This window comes from Halichoerus grypus, chromosome 2, assembly GCF_964656455.1.
Source record: "Halichoerus grypus chromosome 2, mHalGry1.hap1.1, whole genome shotgun sequence".
Classification (NCBI taxonomy): domain Eukaryota; kingdom Metazoa; phylum Chordata; class Mammalia; order Carnivora; family Phocidae; genus Halichoerus; species Halichoerus grypus.
The window spans coordinates 71,796,654-71,819,317 of record NC_135713.1 but is presented as its reverse complement, the minus strand read 5'-3'; the positions used below and the strand labels follow the sequence as shown (position 1 = coordinate 71,819,317).

The 22,664-nt window shown below is 35.6% G+C and overlaps 1 long non-coding RNA gene across 1 annotated transcript in view; it reads left to right on the top strand.

Annotated features, from left to right (window-relative positions):
• The window catches only part of LOC118540106 (uncharacterized), a 1,202,880-nt gene extending 1,190,196 nt beyond the window's left edge, over positions 1-12,684 (top strand). The window contains exon 11 of the long non-coding RNA XR_013445322.1: positions 12,558-12,684. This is a non-coding gene — a long non-coding RNA (uncharacterized LOC118540106). The remainder of the gene's footprint in view (positions 1-12,557) is intronic.
• Positions 12,685-22,664: the final 9,980 nt, after the last annotated feature.

Here is a 22,664-nt window from a genome sequence, read left to right as displayed (position 1 = left end):
AAATTATCCTAAAAGAACTAAAAAATAATTATTCAGGGCGCCTGGGTGGTTCAGATGGTTAAGCGTCTGCCTTCGGCTCAGGTCATGATCCTAGGGTCCTGGGATCGAGTCCCACATCGGGCTCCCTGCTAGGCGGGGAGCCTGCTTCTCCCTCTGCCTCTGCCTCTTTCTCTCTCTCTCTCTGAATAATATAAATAAATAAATAAAACATTTAAAAACATTTAAAAAATAATTATTCATTCATTGATTCATTTAACAAGTATTTCTTTAGAAATTAATATATATTTTCTTTTTTTTAAAGATTTTATCTACTTACTTATTTAGAGAGAGAGAGAGCATGTGTGTGAGCAGGGGGAGGGACAGAGGAAGAGGGAGAGAGACTCAAGCAGACTCCTCACCCAGTGCAGAGTCCAACATGGGGCTGGATCTCAGACCCTGAGATCATGACCTGAGCCTAAAACAAGAGTCAGTCGTTCAACTGATTGAATCTGTTCAAAAACAGATTGAACATTTAAATTCAAGCTACAAATATTATCTCTAGTAAACTAGTACAATTTAATTATCCCTATTAAAAAGACTTTTATAATTTTGTAACTTACATGTTTAAATGTTATCAGCATTTATAATTTTAATAATTTATGTTCTTTTAAATTATCTGAATAACCAAATGAACTCTCTCAAGCATTTAGGTAATTCCTAGAGTCTAATGAATCAAGTTTAAATGTAGTGAACCATAATTGTTTTTGTGAATTTAAAGTCCAAATTATCTTTTACTTACAACTTAAACTCAAAGACTAAAGCAATTACACAATTACATATTTTAAAATAGAATCACAATTTTCCATGACAAATTATATTAAACATTTCAATCCAAAAATAATATACAAAATGTACTGATAAACTTAAAATACAAATAAAAGTACCATGGTTTTATGCATTTGATTTACTTCATCTTTCTATTTAATTCTAAACCTTCCCTAGTCACTAGCAAATAATTACACAATAACAAAATTTGATGATAACATTTCAAGAAAATTGGTGTTACTTTTTCCCCTGGCTGAGATCTGGACTGGAAAGCAGGAATTTGGGTGGCAATTGTTTAAGGCTCTCTTACAGTCCTAAGATGGAGACTATTTAATAAAGGTGTTGGTCTCTTAGCCTATATCCATAAATTGAAGTTAACTATTACTTGATTCTTAGATCTCATTCATGTTTGCAATTCTTTCCCTACCCCCACCTTATCCCAGTCAAATTGATTCAACACTTTATTGGATTTAATTAATCTATGTACTGACTCAATTATTTCCCTATTCTCCTTGTTGGTAGGATGTGATTCAAAGCTATTTCAAAGATAATCAATTAGACATCTCATTGATACATAGTGGTACAGCTTTTGCTGCCCTTATATTTTTAGGGTTTGTTCTCAGCTCTGGAGCTGGAAGAACTAAAAAAGTTAAAAAAAATACAGGCAAAATTGTTGTTGTTATGCATCTTGTATTATGGGAGAAGCATAATAAGTTAAAACATGCATATCTTCACACACACCCAAATATACACATTTAATAATTTTCCAATAATGATAAAAGTTATGAAGAAAATAATGTACAATAGAAGGATAAAAATGACAGATTGGTGGATAGGGGAAAGAGATATTTTAAATAAAAATGACAGGAAAGACTATTCAGGTGATATACACTGGGATTTTAATGATATGAAGAGTGAGTTATAGGAAGATAAGGAGGAAAGTATTCTAGATAAACTATCAACATGAAGTAAAGCCCCAGAGAAGGAGAAGGTAGGAGAGAAGAGCCATGAAAAAATAAAGAAAGAAAGGGGGAAAAAAAGGAAAGAAGAAAGGAAGGAAGGAAGGAAGGAAGAAAAAAGGGAGGGAGGGAGGGAGAAAGAAAACGGAAAAAAGAAACTACAGCTACAGCTACTGATCTTAGTTTAAATATGGGAACTTGGGGTCAGGGCAGGATAGGATCTCATTTACTTACCATCAATGTACTGATGAATCTTAAATATATATGTCCCATTGTTGGACATATATATCTTAAATATATATGTCCCACTATATGGACAATATATATGTCCCTCTACCAGATCCAGTTTAGGCAGTTTCTAGAGGTCCTTAGTCCTATCCACTCTGTGGGCCTCAGCATCTTGCTCTAAGGAGAAACTAGATTCCTCTCCTACTGGCTATTCCAACCTCCCAAGGCATGAAGATTTGATTTTACCATAGCCTTTTTAGACTCTAACATTGCAGGACACCATAGCTTGATCATATCCAGGCAAGACAATTTGATTGGTTGGCAGATGAGTCAGTATTATAACCCAGAAGTGTGACATGTTCATTATCCCTGAATAACCTGGGTGATGCTGGGAGAATGAGAGATAATAGATGGGTTGGAATAGGCAAAGAACTCTCCTTTCTTCTTCCAAGATGTAGTAGTTTCATACAGTCTACTTGTGAGAATTTTCACTTAAACTGGCAAATGACTGTGTTTTCTTTGGAAAATGAGTCCAGCTCAATTATGATTAACTTTAAATTTGCTTCTTGCATATCATTTCTTCTTTTGTTTCACTCTTGTTACCTTGAAATCTCCCCCAAAACTTAAGACAGGCTTTTGGAGTTGGATCACATACTTCTATCAAGACATTAAGGGCCACACTGTTAACAGTTAAGTGGTTTAATATTAAACCCCAATATGTGATGGCAGTACAGTTGCTAGTTTTAACCTCTGGTCAATTGGGATGAACTAAAGGTGTAAGACAAGATACTGGGAAGTCAATATTGTGCAATATCTGTATCAGAACAAAAATAAATATATGGACTGTGTGGTTGGTAGGTAGTTGCTTTAATGATTTTTTGTCCTAGTTTGGGTCAAATTCAGCTCTTTGCTGGAATACCAAATTCAGCTCTTTGCTGGAATTTCAGGAGTGATGATGAATGAAAGGTAAACCAAGAATTATACAAATTTTAAACCAGCCTGGATCAGCAAAGTCCTTAAATAGGTTGAAAACATCTAATGTTATATTGACTACTAGAGGAGAGAGCAATCTCTATAGGAAGATGACATCGTCCAAAGCATCCACAATTTTCTAAACATAATATTGGCAACTCAAAACTAAAGCAATTACTCAATTACATATTTTGTAGTTCTTGCTTCTGCACCTGCATGGTATTCTCTATACCAAAGCTAGAGTGACATTAATAAAATAAATGAATAAAATCATATCATGTAATACCTGTGTACAGTGGTATCTCATCTGTTTTAAAACATCACCCAAAGTATTTTCCATGGCCTAGAACTCCACATTGTTTTCTTTCCTAAAAAAAAACTTTTCCTCTTATTCTGTTTTGACCTTTCTGGTCTTTTATTTCCCCTTCAGATGTTTCAAGCATGTGCTCAAATTAGATGCCTTTGATATTCTTCCACTTAATATCTTCCTCACTCCTTCAATTCTTTCTGGTCTCTATTTAATGAAGATTTCTCAAAGTGTTTTTGTTGTTGTTGTTGTTGTTGTTGTTGTTTGTTTAGGTGTGTTTTTTTTTACCACATATCCAAAATACCTCTCCTCCCCATCAATCTTTATTTCTTACTCTTAATTTTGAGTACATAAAGCTTAACTTTGCTTCACATAGTTTGTTACTGTGTCATATAATATATCAATTTACTTGTTTATGCATTCATTTGTTTATTATGTGTCTTCACTAAAGTATCTGTTTCTATGGCAAGGGCTTATAACTCTTTTTACTGTTATATCTCTATAATAATAATGCTATTCAATTCATGGCACTAAGTAATTTTTTTTTAAAGATTTTATTTATTTGACAGAGAGAGACACAGCAAGAGAGAGACACAAGCAGGGGGAGTGGGAGAGGGAAAGGCAGGCTTCCTGCAGAGCAGGGAGCCCAACGCAGGGCTCGATCCCAGGACCCTGGGATCATGACCTGAGCTGAAGGCGGACGTTTAACAACTGAGCCACCCAGGTGCCCCAGCACTAAGTAATTTTTGAGAAATTAATGCATTTAAAAAATCATCAGTGCTTACATTAAGGTTTGCCATACAGTTATACACCTAATATTCCTTATGCTGACCTTGACTAGTGACATGACTGGTCCCACTGTTTCACATAAGTGCTTTTGATGAATTAAGTTGGTAGGATCAGAGAGTCAGAAGGAAACTACATAGACGACTTGTAAAATACTTGGATTTATAAAATTTCTATTATGCATTATAAGCAACACATATTTCTATGATTTTAAAAATCGTTGTCATTCTAAAAAGTTAAAATGATATAGCAGTTACGGATGCATCTCTTTGGTACCTACAGCTAATTATTTTATTTGCCAGTGTTCTTTATCCTTCACCCATCTAAACCCCGAAGATAAGTTTATTGAGAATAGGTAGCTCTTATTAACTTGTGAATTCATGAAGTCTAACACAACGTCTGGTACATTTAATTGTTAGATAAATATTTGATAAGTGGAAAACTAACTCCCAAGTACAAACAATTAACCTTATATATTTTTGATGGATTCAAAATGTGATTTCCATTTATGTACCTTCCTTCAATGACTTCATTGCATTAATGGCAATCTTAAAAGCAAAAGACTAAGGTTAATAATTCTGTTTCTTAGTAAACTACACCACTGTGAATTTCTTTTTCTTCAAACAAATGAAAAATCTTATTTTTAGCTTGAGAATGCTTTCATTATTTTCTCTTTCTTATGAAATGTTATCTTTGGAATTCAAATTTTATTTAACAGAGGGCTCTCTCTGCTCTTTTTACAGCTGAGGTTGCATTAATTTGTTTTAGACCATCCCTATGGTATTGGTACATAAGCTCCTTCTGCTGGTGAAAGTAACTTGTAGCCAATATTCCATGTGGGTTTTTCCCCCCCTATTGGTTTCTCAGGGTATTTTGGGCTTAAGAGTGCACAGAGCATTGGTTTTATAAATTATCTTTTAATTGGAAGACAGCTTCTAAAAAATGCAGGTGAACTATCTCATGCTCTGACTGGAGGATTAGCACAGGAGTATTGATAATCCAACTGACTTGAAGGCTATTCTTTAAATGTACTACTGAGGTAGATCCTTTCTGGCAAGCTCCATTTGAGGGGTCTCTTCAAAGTAATCCTTTTCCCAATTAATTGGATTTGCCTCCTCCAGGGTCACTATCAGACTATGCAATTGGGTTTCTTTTGGGTTCAGATTTTATTATGTATGAGTCCAGCTCCAGATATTTTTCTTTTACTTTTAAACTTCTGACCTGTAGTGGTTGAGACTTCACTTTCTCAGTTGTAGAATAAGCTACCTCTTTGGAACCCATGCCTCAGAAATACAAAAACCAGGTTCTGACTTGTGCATAGCCTCTCCATTTAGCTTCTAATTCCATCACTCACTCATTTTCTTGTAGAGGGAGATAGTGGAGGTAACTTTCAAATGCTCAATTAAGTCATTATATCACTTTATAAAGGAAGCATAAAAAAGGGGGGAGAAAATACATTTTCTATACATTCAGGAAACTCATAAAAGCCACATGATTTATGTTCTTATATTGAGATTAAAAACATAATATTTATCCCAAAGGTAAATTATATTACAGTATACATCTTTCTGGGTAAGGGAAAAATTTACATTCTCCAATGATACTATGAAGTATGTGGACTTTAATAATCTTTAATATACACATATGCTATTATTAACTCAAAATTATTAACACAACAATGAAATGAAGCATGTAATACTCATAACTTAATTTAAATTTATATTTGAACTCTTCATAGCTAAACACAACTTGAAGATATTGTCCAAAAACAACCACCCATAGGGTTGCATAGTTGAGGTGTTTTGAGGTTTAAAGGATCTTAAGAAACAAGAGAATTCAATGTTTGTAGGGTAGAAAATCCATCTAAGTGAAGCTATATTGGTTAAACCAAAGTATTTTCCATTGCAATATAACTAGGAATAACTAACAGTAGGGAGGGTTTTTTCCTGAATGCCTGATCGTTAGGTAATATTTTTTTTTTCTTTTTTTGTGGTTGGTTCATATTTTATTCACTTATTTTTATTTTATTTTTTTCATCATGATAACTGTACTCTTTAATTCCCATCACATATTTAACCCATCCTCCAACCCCTGTACCTTCTGGTAACCATCAGTTTTTTTCTCTAAAGTTGAGTCTGTTTCTTGGTTTCACTCTCTTTCTCTCTTTTTCCTTTGTTTGTTTTGTATCTTAAATGCTACCTATGAGTGAGATCATGTGGTATTTGTCTTTCTCCAAATGACTTATTATTTTGCTTAGCATTATACTCTCTAGCTCCATCCATGTTGTTGCAAATGGCAAGATTTCATTCTTTTTTATGGCTTCTTCTTTATCCATTCATCAATCAATGGACACTTGGGCTGCTTCCATATCTTGGCTATTGTAAATAATGCTGCTACAAACATAGGGGTGCACCTATCCATTTGAATTAGTGTTTTTGTATTCTTTGGGTAAATATCCAGTGGTGCAATTGCTGGGTCATAAGGTAGTTCTATTTTTAACTATCTGAGGAACCTCCATACTATTTTCCACAGTGGCTGTATGAGTTGGCATTCTTACCAACAGTGCAAGAGGGTTTCTTTTTCTCCACATCCTTACCAAGACCTCTTGTTTCTCGTGTTGTCAATTTTAACCATTCTGACTGGTGTGAGGTAATATCTCATTGTAGTTTTGATTTGCATTTCCCTAATAATGAGTGATGTTGAGCATCTTTTCATGTGTCTGTTGGACATCTGTATGTCTTCTTTAGAGAAATGTCTGATCATATCTTCTGCCCATTTTTAAAAAAAATTTTAAAGATTTTATTTATTTCAGAGAGAGCACAAGCAGGGAGAGGGGGAGGGGCAGAGAGAGAGAGAGAAGCAGAACCCCTGCTGAGCAGGGAGCCCAACGTGGGACTCCATCCCAGGACCCTGAGATCATGACCTGGGCTGAAGGCAGATGCTTAACCAACTGAGCCACCCAGGCACCCAACTTCTGCCCATTTTTAAATTGGGTTATTTTGTCTTCGGGTGTTGAGTTTTATATGTTCTTTAAAGTATTTATGTGAATATTTCTATATGCTTTCATTTCTGTTGGGTAAATAGCTAGAACAGGAGTGAATGGATCTCATGTTAAGTGTACAGTTCACTTTTTTTAAGAAATTGACATTTTTCCAAAGTGGTCTACCACTGTTCATTCCTCCCAGAAATGTAAAAGACATTTTTCACATCTTTTCCAACACTTGGCATAGTTTAAATTATCCATTCTAATAGATGTACAGTATTATCTCATTGCCATTTTAATTTGTACTTCCCAAATGACTGAGGATGTGTAGCATCTTTTCATGTGCTTATTTTCTATCTATACATATTATTTTATAAAATGTCAAAATATTTTGCCAATTTTAATTATTGTTTTGTTGTTTTCTTGTTAAGTTTTGAGTAGACTTGAGAGTTTGGGGATGTACATAATTTCCAAATATTTTCTCCTAATCCTTATTTTGTCTTTCCACTCCCTGGTTTGTTTTTTTGTTTTGTTTTGTTTTGTTTTGTGTTTTTTTTTGGACAACATAAATTTTAATTTTGATGAAGACCAATTTGTCAACTTCTTTTTTTATGGATTGTGCTTTTGGTGCCATGTCTAAGAAATTGATGCCTATTAATAAGTTACAAAGGTCTTCCATGTTTTCTTCTAGAAGTTTAACAGTTTACATTTTACTTTTAGAATTACAAAAGATTTTGAATTTATTTTTGTATGTGATATGAAGTATAGGTCAAAGACTTTTTTGTATATGAATATTGAATGGTCCCCAAACCCCTTATGCAACAAAACAATCATTTCTCTAATGATTCATCTTACAAAATTTACACACATGCCTATATATACAACACACAAGCACCTTATGTATTACATGTAGCACATATACATACAAAAAACATACTGATAAATCATACATGTAAATTGTATTTTATATATAAAGTTTCCTTTATAGTTGCATATAGTTTCATTTAAGAATCAGCAAACTTAGCATGTTCACTCAATCAGAGCTCTGCTCCATGATATGGAAAGTGAAGCAGAAAATATTTGTGTGTGTATATGCTATATTCATTTAGCACTATTATGAGCAAAGGAATATTTTTACATAGTTACCTTAGTCAACACTTACAAAAATTATGTGGAGTAGACATTATTATCGATGTTTTAAAGAAAAATACTTGCTAATCAGAGATTACAAAGAAGGTGTTTAAAGTCATAGATCTTTTAAACGGTGGAGGTAGAAGCAAACCCAGATGCCTAATACTCTTTCCAGAACAGACCGTCATGAGGGATTAAATCGTATCATCAGTTAATTGACAACAACAGAGGTGCCTGGATGGCTCAGTCAGTTAAGCTTTTGCCTTCGACTCAGGTCATGATCTCAGGGTCCTGGGATCAAGCCCTGCATCAGGGTTCCTGCTTAGCGGGGAGCCTGCTTCTCCTTCTCCCTCTGCCTGCCACTCCCCCTGCTTGTACTCTCTCTCTCTGTCAAATAATTAAATTAAATTAAATTAAAATAATTGAAAACTACAATACAACAGTACTTACCCATAGCTGGTAAGATTGCCCAGATGAACCAATATTTCCAATTTTATTACTTTCATTCTTCAAAATATAATCACTTGTTTAAGCTCTAGCTACATAAGGAAAGTGAAGAAGAGAGAGGAAATACATTATCAATTTTGATCAGAAAGTGTGCAAGTCTAAATTATAAAAAACCAGGGGCGCTTGGGTGGTTCAGTCAGTTAAGCATCTGACTCTTGATTTCAGCTCAGGTCATGATCTCAGGGTCCTGGGATTGAGCGCTCTGTCAGGCTCCATGCTCAGCAGGGAGTCTGCTGGAGGATTTTCTTTCACCCTCGTCCCTCTGCCCCATCCCCCTCTCGCACGCTCTTGCTCTCTCTCTCTCTCTCTCTTTAAATAAATAAATAAATATTTGAAAAATTAAAAAAAAAAATAAATTGTAAAATACCAAACAAAATCCACTTCCTCCTCACTACTGAAAGTCATTCTTTTTAAATTTTAGGTACATGGGGCACCTGGGTGGCTCAGTCGTTAAGCGTCTGCCTTCAGCTCAGGTCGTGATCCCAGGGTCCTGGGATTGAGCCCCGCATCGCATCGGGGTCCCTGCTCGGAGGGAAGCCTGCTTCTCCCTCTCCCACTCCCCCTGCTTGTGTTCCCTCTCTCGCTGTGTCTCTCTCTATCAAATAAATAAATAAAATATTAAAAAAAAATTTTAGGTACATAAGGCCTGACATAATAGAACTAATCTAAGTGAACCTAACTGAATTCTATACAAGTTTGATTTTCTCCACAGCATGAATGCCTTCCTGAGTGATCCCATAGAAGCAACATGACTAACATTATGTATCCTGGAGAGAGCAGCCATTCATTGATCAATGGCAGTGGTTTTGGCATTACAGTCTCAGTCAGCACTTTGCCTCATTCCCAAAGCAGAGGTCATCTGGCAAAGTTCAGAGTTAAGAGGGGTGATTGTCTCTGGGAAGCATATCTGCTCCAGGCACTGGACTCCATTCAAATCCCGGGTCATCCCTACATGAAAGATATGTGTCACACAAAGTTTTAAAGGTCAAAGAAAATATCTCTCAGTATGTGTCACTCCAGTTATTTTTACACAGAAAGGAATTCTTACAAGGACATTGTAGTAATAATTTCAATAAACCCTATGAAGATTCACTTTCAAAATCTTGAGTTGAAGACCATATTCTAAAACAGGACTAAGAAAACCTAAACTACTCACTAATCTCTGTCTTATAATTATGGTAATGTGACTCCAGTCATGACATGGACATGCATTTGATCTAATTTTTCTATAAAACACTTAAGAATATTAGATTCAATCGCATGGTTTTAAAAGTTCTGTAGTTCCAGATGCATTTTCTTATTCATCCATTTTTTGTGTGTTCATTTCAATACTACAGGCCAGAAAATTGTACTAAAATAAGGAAATTCATTTATAAGCAATTACATACTCTCTGTGAACCTTAATTTCTTCACCTGAACTTTGAGATAATAAAATATGACCTCAAATGGATGTTGTAAATATTCTACAATGGTGTAGTGAGGAAATCAATAGATACTCTTCTCAGTAAAACAACTGTTTAAGTGGTACAAACTATTTTTTAAAAAATTTAAGGTCTCTGGAAATTTTCCTAAGAAATATATCAAATGTACATTTATTCAGGAAAGTTGGCTAAAATTCATTAAGAATGGCAAGGGACTGCAGCATTTGAGCCATGACATTCTCCCACATTACCCTCTCCTGAACTACATGACCGAAGTTCTATTGTGGATGTAGACTCTGGGCATCTGTGACCAAGAAGACAGAAGTTTCCTGTCTTTCCAGCTCCTAGGCTAGGGCTATGGTTATACCCCAGGAGGGGTAGGCCACCAGAGTCTTTTGTCCTCCCCAGGCCTATATTTAGAAGAAGTGCTATTATAGACAGGCACGACTAAGAAGACTGGAGCTCCCTTCCCCCAACCAACTCCCATTCCTAGGATAAGGGCTCCAAGAATACTGGAGTCAAGGGCAAAACAGCTTGCTGTTAGAGTAGAGGATCCACACCAGGAGGGGCAAGCCAAGAAGACTAGAGGCTATCACTATGTTGCTCCTCTACTACCTCAATGCTGGTTCTTAGAGCACTGGTGTCACGCAATGAAAAGTGGGTCACTGCCCTCCCCTGCTAACAGCTTCTATAGAGTGGGGTGGAAGTTCTGCCCTGGGGGAGAAGCAGGCCATTACACATGGGAAGATCTACAGCTCTGTCTTAGAAAATTGTGAAATGACTTCACTGCTTAAGCCAGTACTAAGGAGAGGATCATGTTACATGTAGGTGTATCCTAATTGATGTATGCTTGTTGGTAATTTATACATAGTTACCCATGTCTTTACCACTAACAGTACCAATGGACTTCCACAGCACATTTCCCTGCAACCAGCTCTGGCCTATAGAGGACGCTGCTACCGAGCTTCTCAGTGATATTCGTGCCACCCTCACTAGTGCATCCTTTGTTGCTTTAGTGAAAGGATGGTCCTCTGGGCCCTCTTCAAAAACACAGTTGGGTTTTCTAGTCTTATATAATAAATCTGTTTTAGTATACTTATAGCTCTGATATATTGCTCAATACTTTGTAAAGGCAGTGGCAGGATCTCTACTTTATTAACTATAGGCCATCATTATACCCAGATATACCTACCAAGATGTTATATACTGACAGACACTCAACTTTTGCTTATCCAGGTTTCTGTCACATCCTTGATGTCCACAACATTCAAAGTCATTTCCCAGTCATGTTACTCTAGTACTTTCCAGTACATAGCCAAGTTATTTCAGTTCCTTTCATGATTAGTTTCTTAACTCCTGGATTATAAACAATACTTCTCCAGTTATCCCATGTTGAAATTTGGCCCTAGTTATCTTGAAGCAGTTGGGGGTAGTGATTTCAGACCTTAAGTAAGGCAAGTATTACCTTACAAAAAAAAAATCATGTAAACTCTTTGCATGGTCATAGTCATGGTCAGGCCACTTAATCACTTTTGTAAACTCAGAAGTTTCAGGGAAATCTGGGGATTCAGTTCTCAACTATGTCAATGCAGATATCCTTATCCCAGATCTCAGGCTCCTACTCTAACCATATCATTGTCCTTACTTTAGCCTCAGAGGCTTGACAGTGCTCTATATTTAGCTTTATTTGTATCATTTCTCTTCTTATGATCAGAGGGTGAGCATGAATTTGAGCACAGACTTGTCATTCAATGCAGGAGAGCAAGGTCTCTTTACAATGTGCTAGCGGTGCTTTAAATTTTACACCATGTTTAAGATAATAGCTGGTGGACCTGACCTTGTTATTTTCTTCCATAAGTGCTTCAGTGATGCTTATAACAAATAACTAACTCCACATTCCTTATCATCACCACTGCCCCCATATCTCTCCATTGGATCCTTTTCCATATGGATTATATCCCAACTCATCACATGTGAGAGTTGCAGTAATTGTGATGCTTTAGCCCACTGAGACCTATCACGACCCACTTACCACCAGTAATGTAATCCTTGTTGTCATCTGGATAGTAAGTTATTCAATTCCGAAATCTCATCCTGAAAAACTGCTTCCACAATCCATGACTGTTAATACCTACTCCTAGTTTGGGTTTTGCTAGAAGAAAACCCTTAGGCAAGTAGGCTTTAAGGAAGATCATCCTTTCAAAAAGTGTTATGGGAAAGAAGAGGGAAAACTGAAAGGGAAATGCAGATAATAGAGGGTGTCTTATTATCAGATTATCATCAGAGGCAACATGTACTTAAACCACTGAGGAACTCAGAGCCAGTGAAAAACATGGGCTTCGGAATGATCCAAGTGGAAGGGCAAAAAAAACAAACAAAAACAACAAAACTAGGATAATTCCTATCAAGCATGTATGAAAGTCTGTTCTTTGGGGCTTATACATTTCTCCCACATTCAGCTTCCCATGTGCATAGGCAGAGAAGACTTTTCCAGAAGGCTTCTCAAAAAGCTTTCAGGAGAAGAGATGGAGATGCCGGTAGTGAATGTGTGGCCAGAATGCACTGAAATGGTGAGGCACAGAGAGGAATGGGGAAGGCACCATAAGTATCTGTTACATTTATATTCTATCTGAATTTTTCACGTATTCCTCTCTTCTTTTTCATTTTATTTGTTTTCTCATTCTATACTCCATATTACCTATTGAGCTTTTAAGGGGTCTTTTCTTTCTAACTCCCTTGGAATTGAATCTTTATTTCTGAAATAATTTTCCCATCGATCTCTTTCCTAAATTCTTACCATTTATGTTTCCTGTGTTTTCTAGATACCACCTCTTGTTGTTGCCTATCTGAGCACCTATGTTTGCTTTGAGTTATTTCATCATACCTGTACTTCATTAATTTTTCAAGTTCATGTTGGATTGTTGTGGGACACTATTCCTGTATTTCAGGATAAATTTTATGTCGTTTTGTTTTTACTATTGAGAGAAATTGATGCTAATTTTTTTCTTTATGTGCTTTTCATATACATGCTGCAGTTTGATTTTATATTGTTAATACTTGAACAAGTTGGGGTTTTTTGATTACTTATCAGCAGAAAGAGCTCATAATACTTCTGCCACATAGTTTCAATTAATATGTAAGTTGAAGGTTTTTTTGTTTGTATGTTTGTTTTTGCTTTTTCTGTTCAATTTGTTTTTCAATATGGCTTATAGGAAGAGAAGTAGTTGGATTCAGATCCAGAATCTGCAATTAATTTGACAAGTGTTTTTTGGCTTTTGTTTTGTTTACTTCTGTATGACCTTCAGCAGGTTACATTACATAACCTCAATCAGCCTCCATTTCCACTCAATAAAATGATATTAACAGCACTATAAAAATAATAATGGCTACTATTTTGGGGCATTTATTAAGAGCCAGCTGCTGTGCTGAGCACTTTGCTGACATCACAGTATGTATAAAATGAGGATAATAACGCCCACCTGCTCTGGTTCTTCTACATCTTCAGTGATTTTGAATGCATATAATGCATCCAGCATAATGTCTGATTCATTGTGTTCAATAAATGTCAGTACTGTTCTCCTTCTCTCCCTTTCCTTCTTCTCCTTAGCTCTAAGGTTTTCAATAAATTTATTTGATTTTATTTTTCATTTTCAGAATTTGTATTTAATGATTTTAACATTTTTTTTTCAGATACTGTCTTGACTCTTGATTTTTAAAACCTTTTTTTTTGAGATAACTATAGATTCAAATGCAGTTGTAAAAAATAATACAGAGAAACCCCATGTATACTTCACAGGGGTTCCCCACAGTAGTAACATCTTACATAGTTATTGCACAATATCACAACCAGTATGTATCACAAAGGGACATGGATACATCCATCATTCTTAGTCACATTTAACCAGCTTTCCATGCTGTGTGTATTTAGTTCCATATGATTTCAAAACATGTAGATTTCTGTCACAACTGTCACAGTGAAAATATAGAACAGCTCCATCACAATGATCCCTTGTGCTATTCATTTTTGCCATAGCCACTTCCCTCCATCTCTACACCCTAACTCCTAGAAACAGCTAATCTGCTCTCCATCTCTATAATTTGTCATGTCAAGATTGTTACATGAATGCAATCATACAGCATATAACCTTTGAGATCGGATTTTATCATTAAGCCAGCATCATTTCTGATATTATAATTAGCATAACTAAATTGGGATCCATCAAAATTGTAGTGGATATTGATAGCTGTTCCTTTCTATTGCTGAATGGTGTTCTATGGTATGGATGATTTAACACAGTTTTTTAAAGCTTTGATTTCACTCTCTATATATTGGAATATCAGTATATTTATTTTGGGTCAATTTCATATTATAAGGTTATTTTTAACTGTTGGAGTATAAATTTTCCACTCCAGTCCATCTTCTAACCTCTCTCACAAAGGAGATTACCAACTCAAGAAGTTTTCAAACTCTGGTCATCACCTTTTTTTTTTTTTAAGATTTTTTATTTATTTATTCATTTGAGATACAGAGAGAGAGAGAGCATGAGCAGGGGGGAAGACAGAGGGAGAGGGAGAAGGAGGCTCCCTACTGAGCCAGGAGCCCGACGTGGGGCTCGATCCCAGGACCCTGGAATCATGACCTGAGCCGACGGCAGACGCTTAACCATCTGAGCCACCCAGGCGCCCCTTGTTTGTTTTTTTTTAACTAAACAATTACCTTCATAGGTAGCGTGAGTACCTTATACAAGCAAAATAATCTTAATTTCTCCTTCCCATTCCTTGTGTCATTGCTCATTTGTTTCACTTATATGTAGCATACATAAGCATATATATACACACAAGATATATACATAAGCATACATAATTGATTACATTGTTGCTATTATTTTGAACAAACCTGTTAGATCATTTAAAAATAAAAAAACAAAAGTTTTTATTTTACCCTCACTATTTTTTCTTCAATAATCTTTCTTATGTAGATCTGAATTTCTGACCTATATTATTTGTCTTCTCTCTAAAGAACTTCTAACATTTCTTGCAACACTATCTGCTGGCAGCAAATTCCCTCAAGTTTGTTTGTCTGAGAAAGTCTATTTCTCCTTCATTTTTGAAGGATAATTATGAAGAGTACAGAATTCCAGGTTGGTGGTTTGTTTTTTTTTCTCTACTCTTTAAATATTTTACCCCACTCTTTTCTGGCCTGCACAGTTTTTAAGAAGTCAGATGTAATTCTTATTTCTTTCCTTTATAGGTAAGATATTTTCTCATCTTTGGTTTCCTTCAGGAATTTTTATTTATTTTTGATTTTCTGTATTTGATAATGATATGCCAAGGCATAGTGGGCTTTTTGGGTTTTTTTGGTTTTTGTTTTTGTCTTTTGCATATATTCCATTTGGTGTTCTCTGTGTTTCTTGGATCTGTGATTTGGTCTCTGACCTTAATTTGGGTAAATTCTTAGTCATTATTTTTAAAAAATATTTCTTCTGTCCCTGTTTCTCTTTCCTTTCCTTCTGGTATTCTCATTATGTGTATGTTACACCTTTTGTAGTTGTCCCACAGTCCTTGGATGTTCTGTTCTATTCTTTTTTTTTTTTTTCCCCAGTATCATTCTCTTTCCTTTTCAGTAATGGCAGCTTCTGTTGGTATGTCCTCTCGCTCAGAGATTATTTCCCCAGCCAAGTCCAGTCTACTAATAAGTTTACCAGAGGCATTCTTCATTTCTGTTATAGTGTTTTTCATCTCTAGCATTTCTTTTTGGTTATTTCATAAGATTTCCATCTTTCTTCTTACATTTCCCTCTTCTTTTCTTAAATACTGTCTACTCTATCCATTGGAGCCCTTAGCACATTGATCATACTTGTTTTCAACTGTCAGATAATTCCAACATTGCTGCCATGTCTGGTTCTTACGCTTGCCCTGTCTCTCCTAATTGTGTTTGTTGCCTCTGGGTATTCCTTGTAAGTTTTTTTTGATAGCCAGATATGTTGTGGTAGGTAAAAACACCTGTTGTATATAGGCCTTTAGTGATGTGGGGTAACTTGGTGGGGGGAAGGGAAGAATTCTATAGGCCTATAGTTAGGTCTCAGTCTTTTAAAGTGAGCCTATAACTTTGGACTGTGAACTTCACCAATGCTTCTCAGTTCTCCCATGTCCCCCTTTGAATTGGACAGAATGGTTAAAGTGGGCTACAGTTGGCATTTCCCTTTTCCCAAGTGAAAGCCTAGGTGCTCGCTGGAGTCAGTATTTTACTTCCCAAAGACCAGTAAGGCTTTTATTAAACCCCAACAGTTTAGGCTCTAGTTAAATAGTTTCTCCTGAGGGTGGGCTTGTTAAGAAGACCCGGGTGCTCTGGAGTATTTAAAAATGGTTCCTTTTCCTCTCCCCTTGCCAGAGCCTAAAGAGATTTTTCCTCCATATTTCCTCTGAAAACCTCATTCACCTCCTGGAGGTAAAACTCAAAGAAGTGTGAATAGTGTGGTAGCCCCTCTCTACCTGGATCCCTATGGAGTTTTTAATTCCCAGACCTGTCCACACAGAGCCTCCAGTAAGTCTTCAACTGCACCTCAAGTTTTGCTGCCCTGGCACTGATTTCTGCTCCCGAGGGTCCATCCTGGTAAGTCGGGGTTCCCTGTATTCACCTGTCTGTCCAAATTTGGGGGGAGCGGTTTGTCCCGTGTCTTCCTCTCTCTTATGGATCCAGAAGGGCTGTTGGTTTTTCAGTTTGTTCAGGTCTTTATTTGTTATAGGGATGAAGTGGTGACTCCAAACTCCTTACAAGGGAACCTGAAACCAGGCCTGGCTTGTTTTTTGAAGTATCGATGGCTATGGCATGCTGGTGTGTTCTGGGCTTTAATGCATACTCATGTGGTGGTTTTGGTAGTTTCATGTTTGTCCCACTGCTCTGGATTTCAACCATTTCAGTTACATTAGTTTCTTAATTTTAAGGTTTTCACACTCCTTTAATAAGTGGTTATTGCATGCAGATGTTTTGAGCAGCCTCATGTTCAGATTGCATTTGGATGCCTGTTTAAGCATTGCTTCCGCTGAGCAGACAGGAAGCTCTTGTTCTTAAGCAAATGGGAAGATATTTTCTATCCCAGAGTTTCACAGAGAGGGAAAATTCTTGTGTCCTGAAATTGGTCAAGCCAAGTGATGAATCTCCAACTCTCACCCATATGTAGAGAGAAACTATGTTGAAGGGTTAAAGAAACAAATCCAAAAATCAACATGCTTTCTTTTTTCTATTAAAGTGACACATTTTATATGCAAATAAACACATATCCAAGGTTGGCAGTTAGTGTTCTAAGTAAAATGTGAAGACCTATACAAAGTTGGAGGTAGGGACACATGAAAAGAAAACACTGTGTGAGCATTGACTAAAAGGAGAGAGATGTGGATCGCCGCCAGGTGTCCTCTTCATTATTCCCAGTATTCACCTCCTGTCCAAAACCCACCCTCTTGTAGTGTGATGTGATTACTAATTTTCCTCAAAACACAGGTTGGAAAAAAGAAAACACACTGCTTTACCAAGCTGAACAATTTATCATTTACCGTATGTGAACATTTTCCTACTTAAATATGCTGCTAGAGATCACAGCACGAGCAAAAGAGAGATGGGGCATGTTTTTGGAAATTGAGGTTGAGACCAGATTATAAGGGGATCTGATCCTAAGGAGTAAGGGTTTAATTCTGTAGGCAATGGGGCATTATTGATTATGGTTTGAGCTAGGGATTAATGTGATCTAATTGTACTTCTGGAAGATGGCTTAGGAAGAACTGTAGAATTGATTAGAGAAAAATGACAAAGCAGAAAAGCCTGTTATGTTAACAGGTGTTTTGTATATTCCTAAGTATAAAATACACAGCAGTTATGGGGCGCCTGGGTGGCTCAGTCGTTAAGCATCTGCCTTTGGCTCAGGTCATGGTCCCAGGGTCCTGGGATCGAGCCCCGCATCAGGCTCCCTGCTCCGTGGGAAGCCTGCTTCTCCCTCTCCCACTCCCCCTGCTTGTGTTCCCTCTCTCGCTGTGTCTCTCTCTGCCAAATAAATAAAATATTTAAAAAATAAATAAATAAAAAATAAATAAAATACACAGCAGTTAAATATGAAACAAAAGACAGGTAAATTTATGTCAAAAATGCTTCAACTGGATGATACATAGCTATGTGATATATCCAACAGCGCATGAGCATTTGGTTTAATGCAGTTTTCTGTGGCTAATACGGTGTTCCTTATGAGCTAATTCCATCGGCCTATCTGATTATTATATCTGTGAAAGAAGTTGGGATAATAATTACTTCACTGAAACAGTTTAAACTTGAGGTATGTATAATAATCTCTTATGATAATTATAGCATCCTTAAGGTATTTCTTTTAAAAGTGAAATCTTACTTCCTTTAACTTACCAGACTGTTACAGTGTTGATAAAAAATTATTTTCTCTTTTCATCTGAAATCCTCCACAATCATTTCTGAAAACAACCATATAATGGAAAGGTTGCTACCTTGAATGAGTTTAGGAGCAATTTTTGATTCAGTAAACAAAAAATTTAAGTGATCAGAATATTCACAAATACGAAAAGTCTTCTTCCATTGTAAGATTTTATAGTTAGGCATCTCCACATGAAGAAGAAACAGTAATTGTTTTAACTAGATTGAATAAAAAAAGTCAGTTACCAAATAGTTAAATATTAGTGGACATATTATTTGTATGTAGAACTTTAAGTCTACATCCACCAATTCATATTTTCATCAGGAATATTTCCCTAAAAGTGTTTTCACCTTGTCAGAAAATGTCTGCAGCCTTTCATGACACAGTATTTCTTTTAATTCTCTTTACTCTTGACTTTCCACACAAAATTCGTGTTACCCTCCTTGTTCAGATGTGTTCTGACTGAATGTAAGAAGAGGCTCCATTATCTATTTCGACCAATTCTTTTGCTTAATTTTGCATTGATGGTAGTTATTTTGAAGGTACTTCATTTAGAATAGAAGGAGGTATCTGAATTTTCCAAGTAAATGACAACAATCAAATGTAATTTGTTTTCTGTCAACATTCCTTGCTATTACAACCCTGAATATTTCAGTACTCTCTTCTATCTGTTAAACAGTGTGGTCTTTTATCATGGAATCTTTGTCTTCAAAGATAACATATTTGGTATTGGCATAAATTATTTGGGGAAAGACTAATTCGATGCACATATTGCCAAAAAAGCCTAGAGTAGAAAAATGATTCTGTAAACATCTGAGTGTTCATGGTGGACACAAGAGGCCATTAGATCCTGAACAAGAACCTAATGGAAACTCTGAAAAAAATTATCTTAACTGGGGGTACCATTATTGATTCCTGAGAGTTCTAAGGTATTGTATAAATTGGCTGAATGCTGTAGACTATATCAAAATACTATATTCATGAGGAAAGGGAATAAATAAAATGAGTGGATGGAAAAATGTATAACATGAATAAACTTGAAAGCAAATTAAGAAAATCACTCAAAGACAGCAAAGTCCATGGGTTAAAAAAAAAATAGGGTATTAAGATTAGAGCACAGTATCAGAGAAGGTAAATAATCAGGAAAGGGTAATTTAGATAATGGTTTTCCACTTCTGATACTTGGGCCTAGTTAAAAGTACAGCTACACATACCTGTTGGTGAGTGGAGTGGGTAATTTAAACATAGAGTACTTGGATTATGTTCTAATGATGGAGTACTATGTTGAAGCATTAAATACAGGAATATGTTCTTGCAAGGGAGGAAGTAGAAAGTGGGGACACAGAAGTTCATGTGGAAAATATGTGCCAACATTTTTCTTATGTGTGTTTGAAACACTGTCTAGGTCCTGACATACCGTGTTTACTAATTTGTTAATCAATGGATAAAGTTCTAAGACCTAAATGTTCTCTTGAACTCCCTAGTGATAATGGCTTGAAAGCTGCAGCCAAACTATATAAAATATAGTAGAATCATGGCAATTGAAATTTCTTTCAGAATTTAGCCTTTTCACTACATATTGTTACATACTGTTCATGTGGGTCATTTACTTAATGGTGATTGTAGCTCAAGCTTTAAACGTTCGTAACACTTGTTCAGTAGCAAAATTTTTTTCTTTTATATTTATCAGTTATGGGCTTCCCACCTATAACTTTTATTTTCACTCAGTGTATATTTCTTTTTTAACATTTAATGTTGCCATGTATCTCATGTTAGTTATTCGATGAACATAATATTAGAAATGTAATATACATGAATTATGCCAAAATTAGTATTGGTATTTTTTCTGCAGAACTGATGGGTCAATTACTGAGATACATATTACAGCAACTTAACCTTATTTGTTTGTAAAAATGGGTTATTTTCCAGGAATTTTTGATGAAAAATTTTCCTGTCAGCATCGTTTTGTAATACATAGTAAAATATTATCTGTTAATACAAGCTTGAATGTGCAGGCATTATATCTTATTTCTTAAATTTGATGCCAGCGATTTCTCATTTTTACTTCAAATGCTTTTTTTTTTTTTTTTTTTTGGTTAGAGGAATACCATTTACTAGTGTTAAACTTCCTAAACATCACAACTTGTGAGACACACACATACAGGGGGTATGTGTACGTATGTGATTACTTAATGCCTTCATGAAGCTTTGTAGCAGGTGAATAATTACTTGTATAAACTGACCTTAGTGGCTAGCATAAAGCATTCTAATTATTACATTCTTAAAGTGACTATAATTAATGTAATCTCCAAAGCCGTAAAATACCAATATTTCAGGTAGCAGATTATCTGTAACATTTGTTGCACAAGATGGTAGTTGAATGTGCAATCAGTGCTATAATTCACTGTTAATCTTTTAATATGGAACCTTAAAAGTGCCAGTTCTTAATAAATTGCTGCTGTAGTATCATAGGCTTGAACCCAACTCCCAGTGAAAATGAGCAATTAAATGTGCAACAAAACTGAAACCTGGAGGAAAAAATTCTACCCTTAGAAATGAATATTAGTATCTATAATACTTCATAAGCAAGAAATTTGAGCACTGGGTAAGTATCAAGCAAAACTGATAGTTCAACTTTTCATTGCAAAAGCTTTACTATCCTACAAAATTAACAAAAACTATGTATGAATTTGAGCACAGTTCAGGAAAACATGATCTATGAAATACATGTTAAAAATCTATTTATTTTGGAAATAGTATTCTTAATCAGCAGGTACAAAAATTGTCAATTTCAATTGTTGTACGTATTGAATAGTTTGGGCCTTTAACCTTGCGGCAACAAAAAAAGGTGCCGGTGTGGAGTGGGTCAATAACTAAATAAGAAGATCTATAAAGTGTTATTTTTGTATCAAAAGTTATCTTAGTCACCAGTGCACCTTGTTCTTGAGACACTGTTAAGCATGCTTAAAGGATTTGAAACTCCAAAAACTTTTATTAAACTGTGGACTACAGTAAATATGTTATTAAAAAGTAAAGAACAGGCTTCTTTCAATAAAACTGTCCTTGGCATTGGGAGACCCTTCAGGAACACACTACAGTTGATTCTCTGAGATGAGTTTTCTTATTCCTTAGACTTAGTTTTTGCTTTCTTATACTTTAAAAAAAAAAAGCGTTTTTATGCTGTTTAATTGTGTCAACTAAACTTTTGATTGTCTCTCAAATTTGGACCCTCTTTGATCAAATAGGCACAGTGATCATTCTGCTATCACTGATTTCTATTAAAATCTGTAAACAAATTTGAATATTTATCAATTAAACCTGTTTATAATGTGTGTATATCTCCACTGAAGCATTCAGGAAAAAATAGTTCCTGTAAAGGAAAATGAAGGAATTAAAGAGAAATAATAGTGTGTGTGCTTCTTCCCACCCCCTACTCACCTCCCAAATTCTCTGTATTTTAAATCAAGATTATTTATACCTGACAGAAGTGAGAAAGAACATATATTGTATTTAGAGGACAGGCTACAAGACAGCAGTGTAATGACTTCTAATTATAAAATGGAAATATTTGGGGTGCCTGGGTGGCTCAGTAGGTTAAGCATCTGTGTTTGGCTCAAGTCATGATCTCAGGGTCCTGGGATGGAGTTCCACGTTGGGCTCCCTGCTCAGTGAGGGGTCTGTTTCTCCCTCTCCCTTTGTCCCTCTCCTTCTGCCCCTCCCCCCTACTCATGCTCTCGCTCATGCTCTCTTTTTCTCTCTCTCAAATAAATAAAATCTTTTTTAAAAAAATGGAAATATTATTTATATCCAAAGAAACTCTTTTTCCCAAACTATCAGTTTTGTCAGATTTTAAAATAGGTATAGACATGATATGAGTTGAATATGAAAAATGGTTAGTAAAATTTAGACTTTGAGAGGAAGTGGAAAGAGGACTTAAAATGAGGAAAATATTTTCTTTACACAGTTTTGCTGTGAATATAGTTTGACTATGTGTATCAGAGTATTTCAGGGATACTTAACTCATTTAATGGGCAATGGCTTAAAACTGTTTAAATACAACATACATTTCTTTTTAAAAATCATTGTTATGCATTAAATCAGTTACTACGACCTATTCCTGAGCAATAATTTTACAAA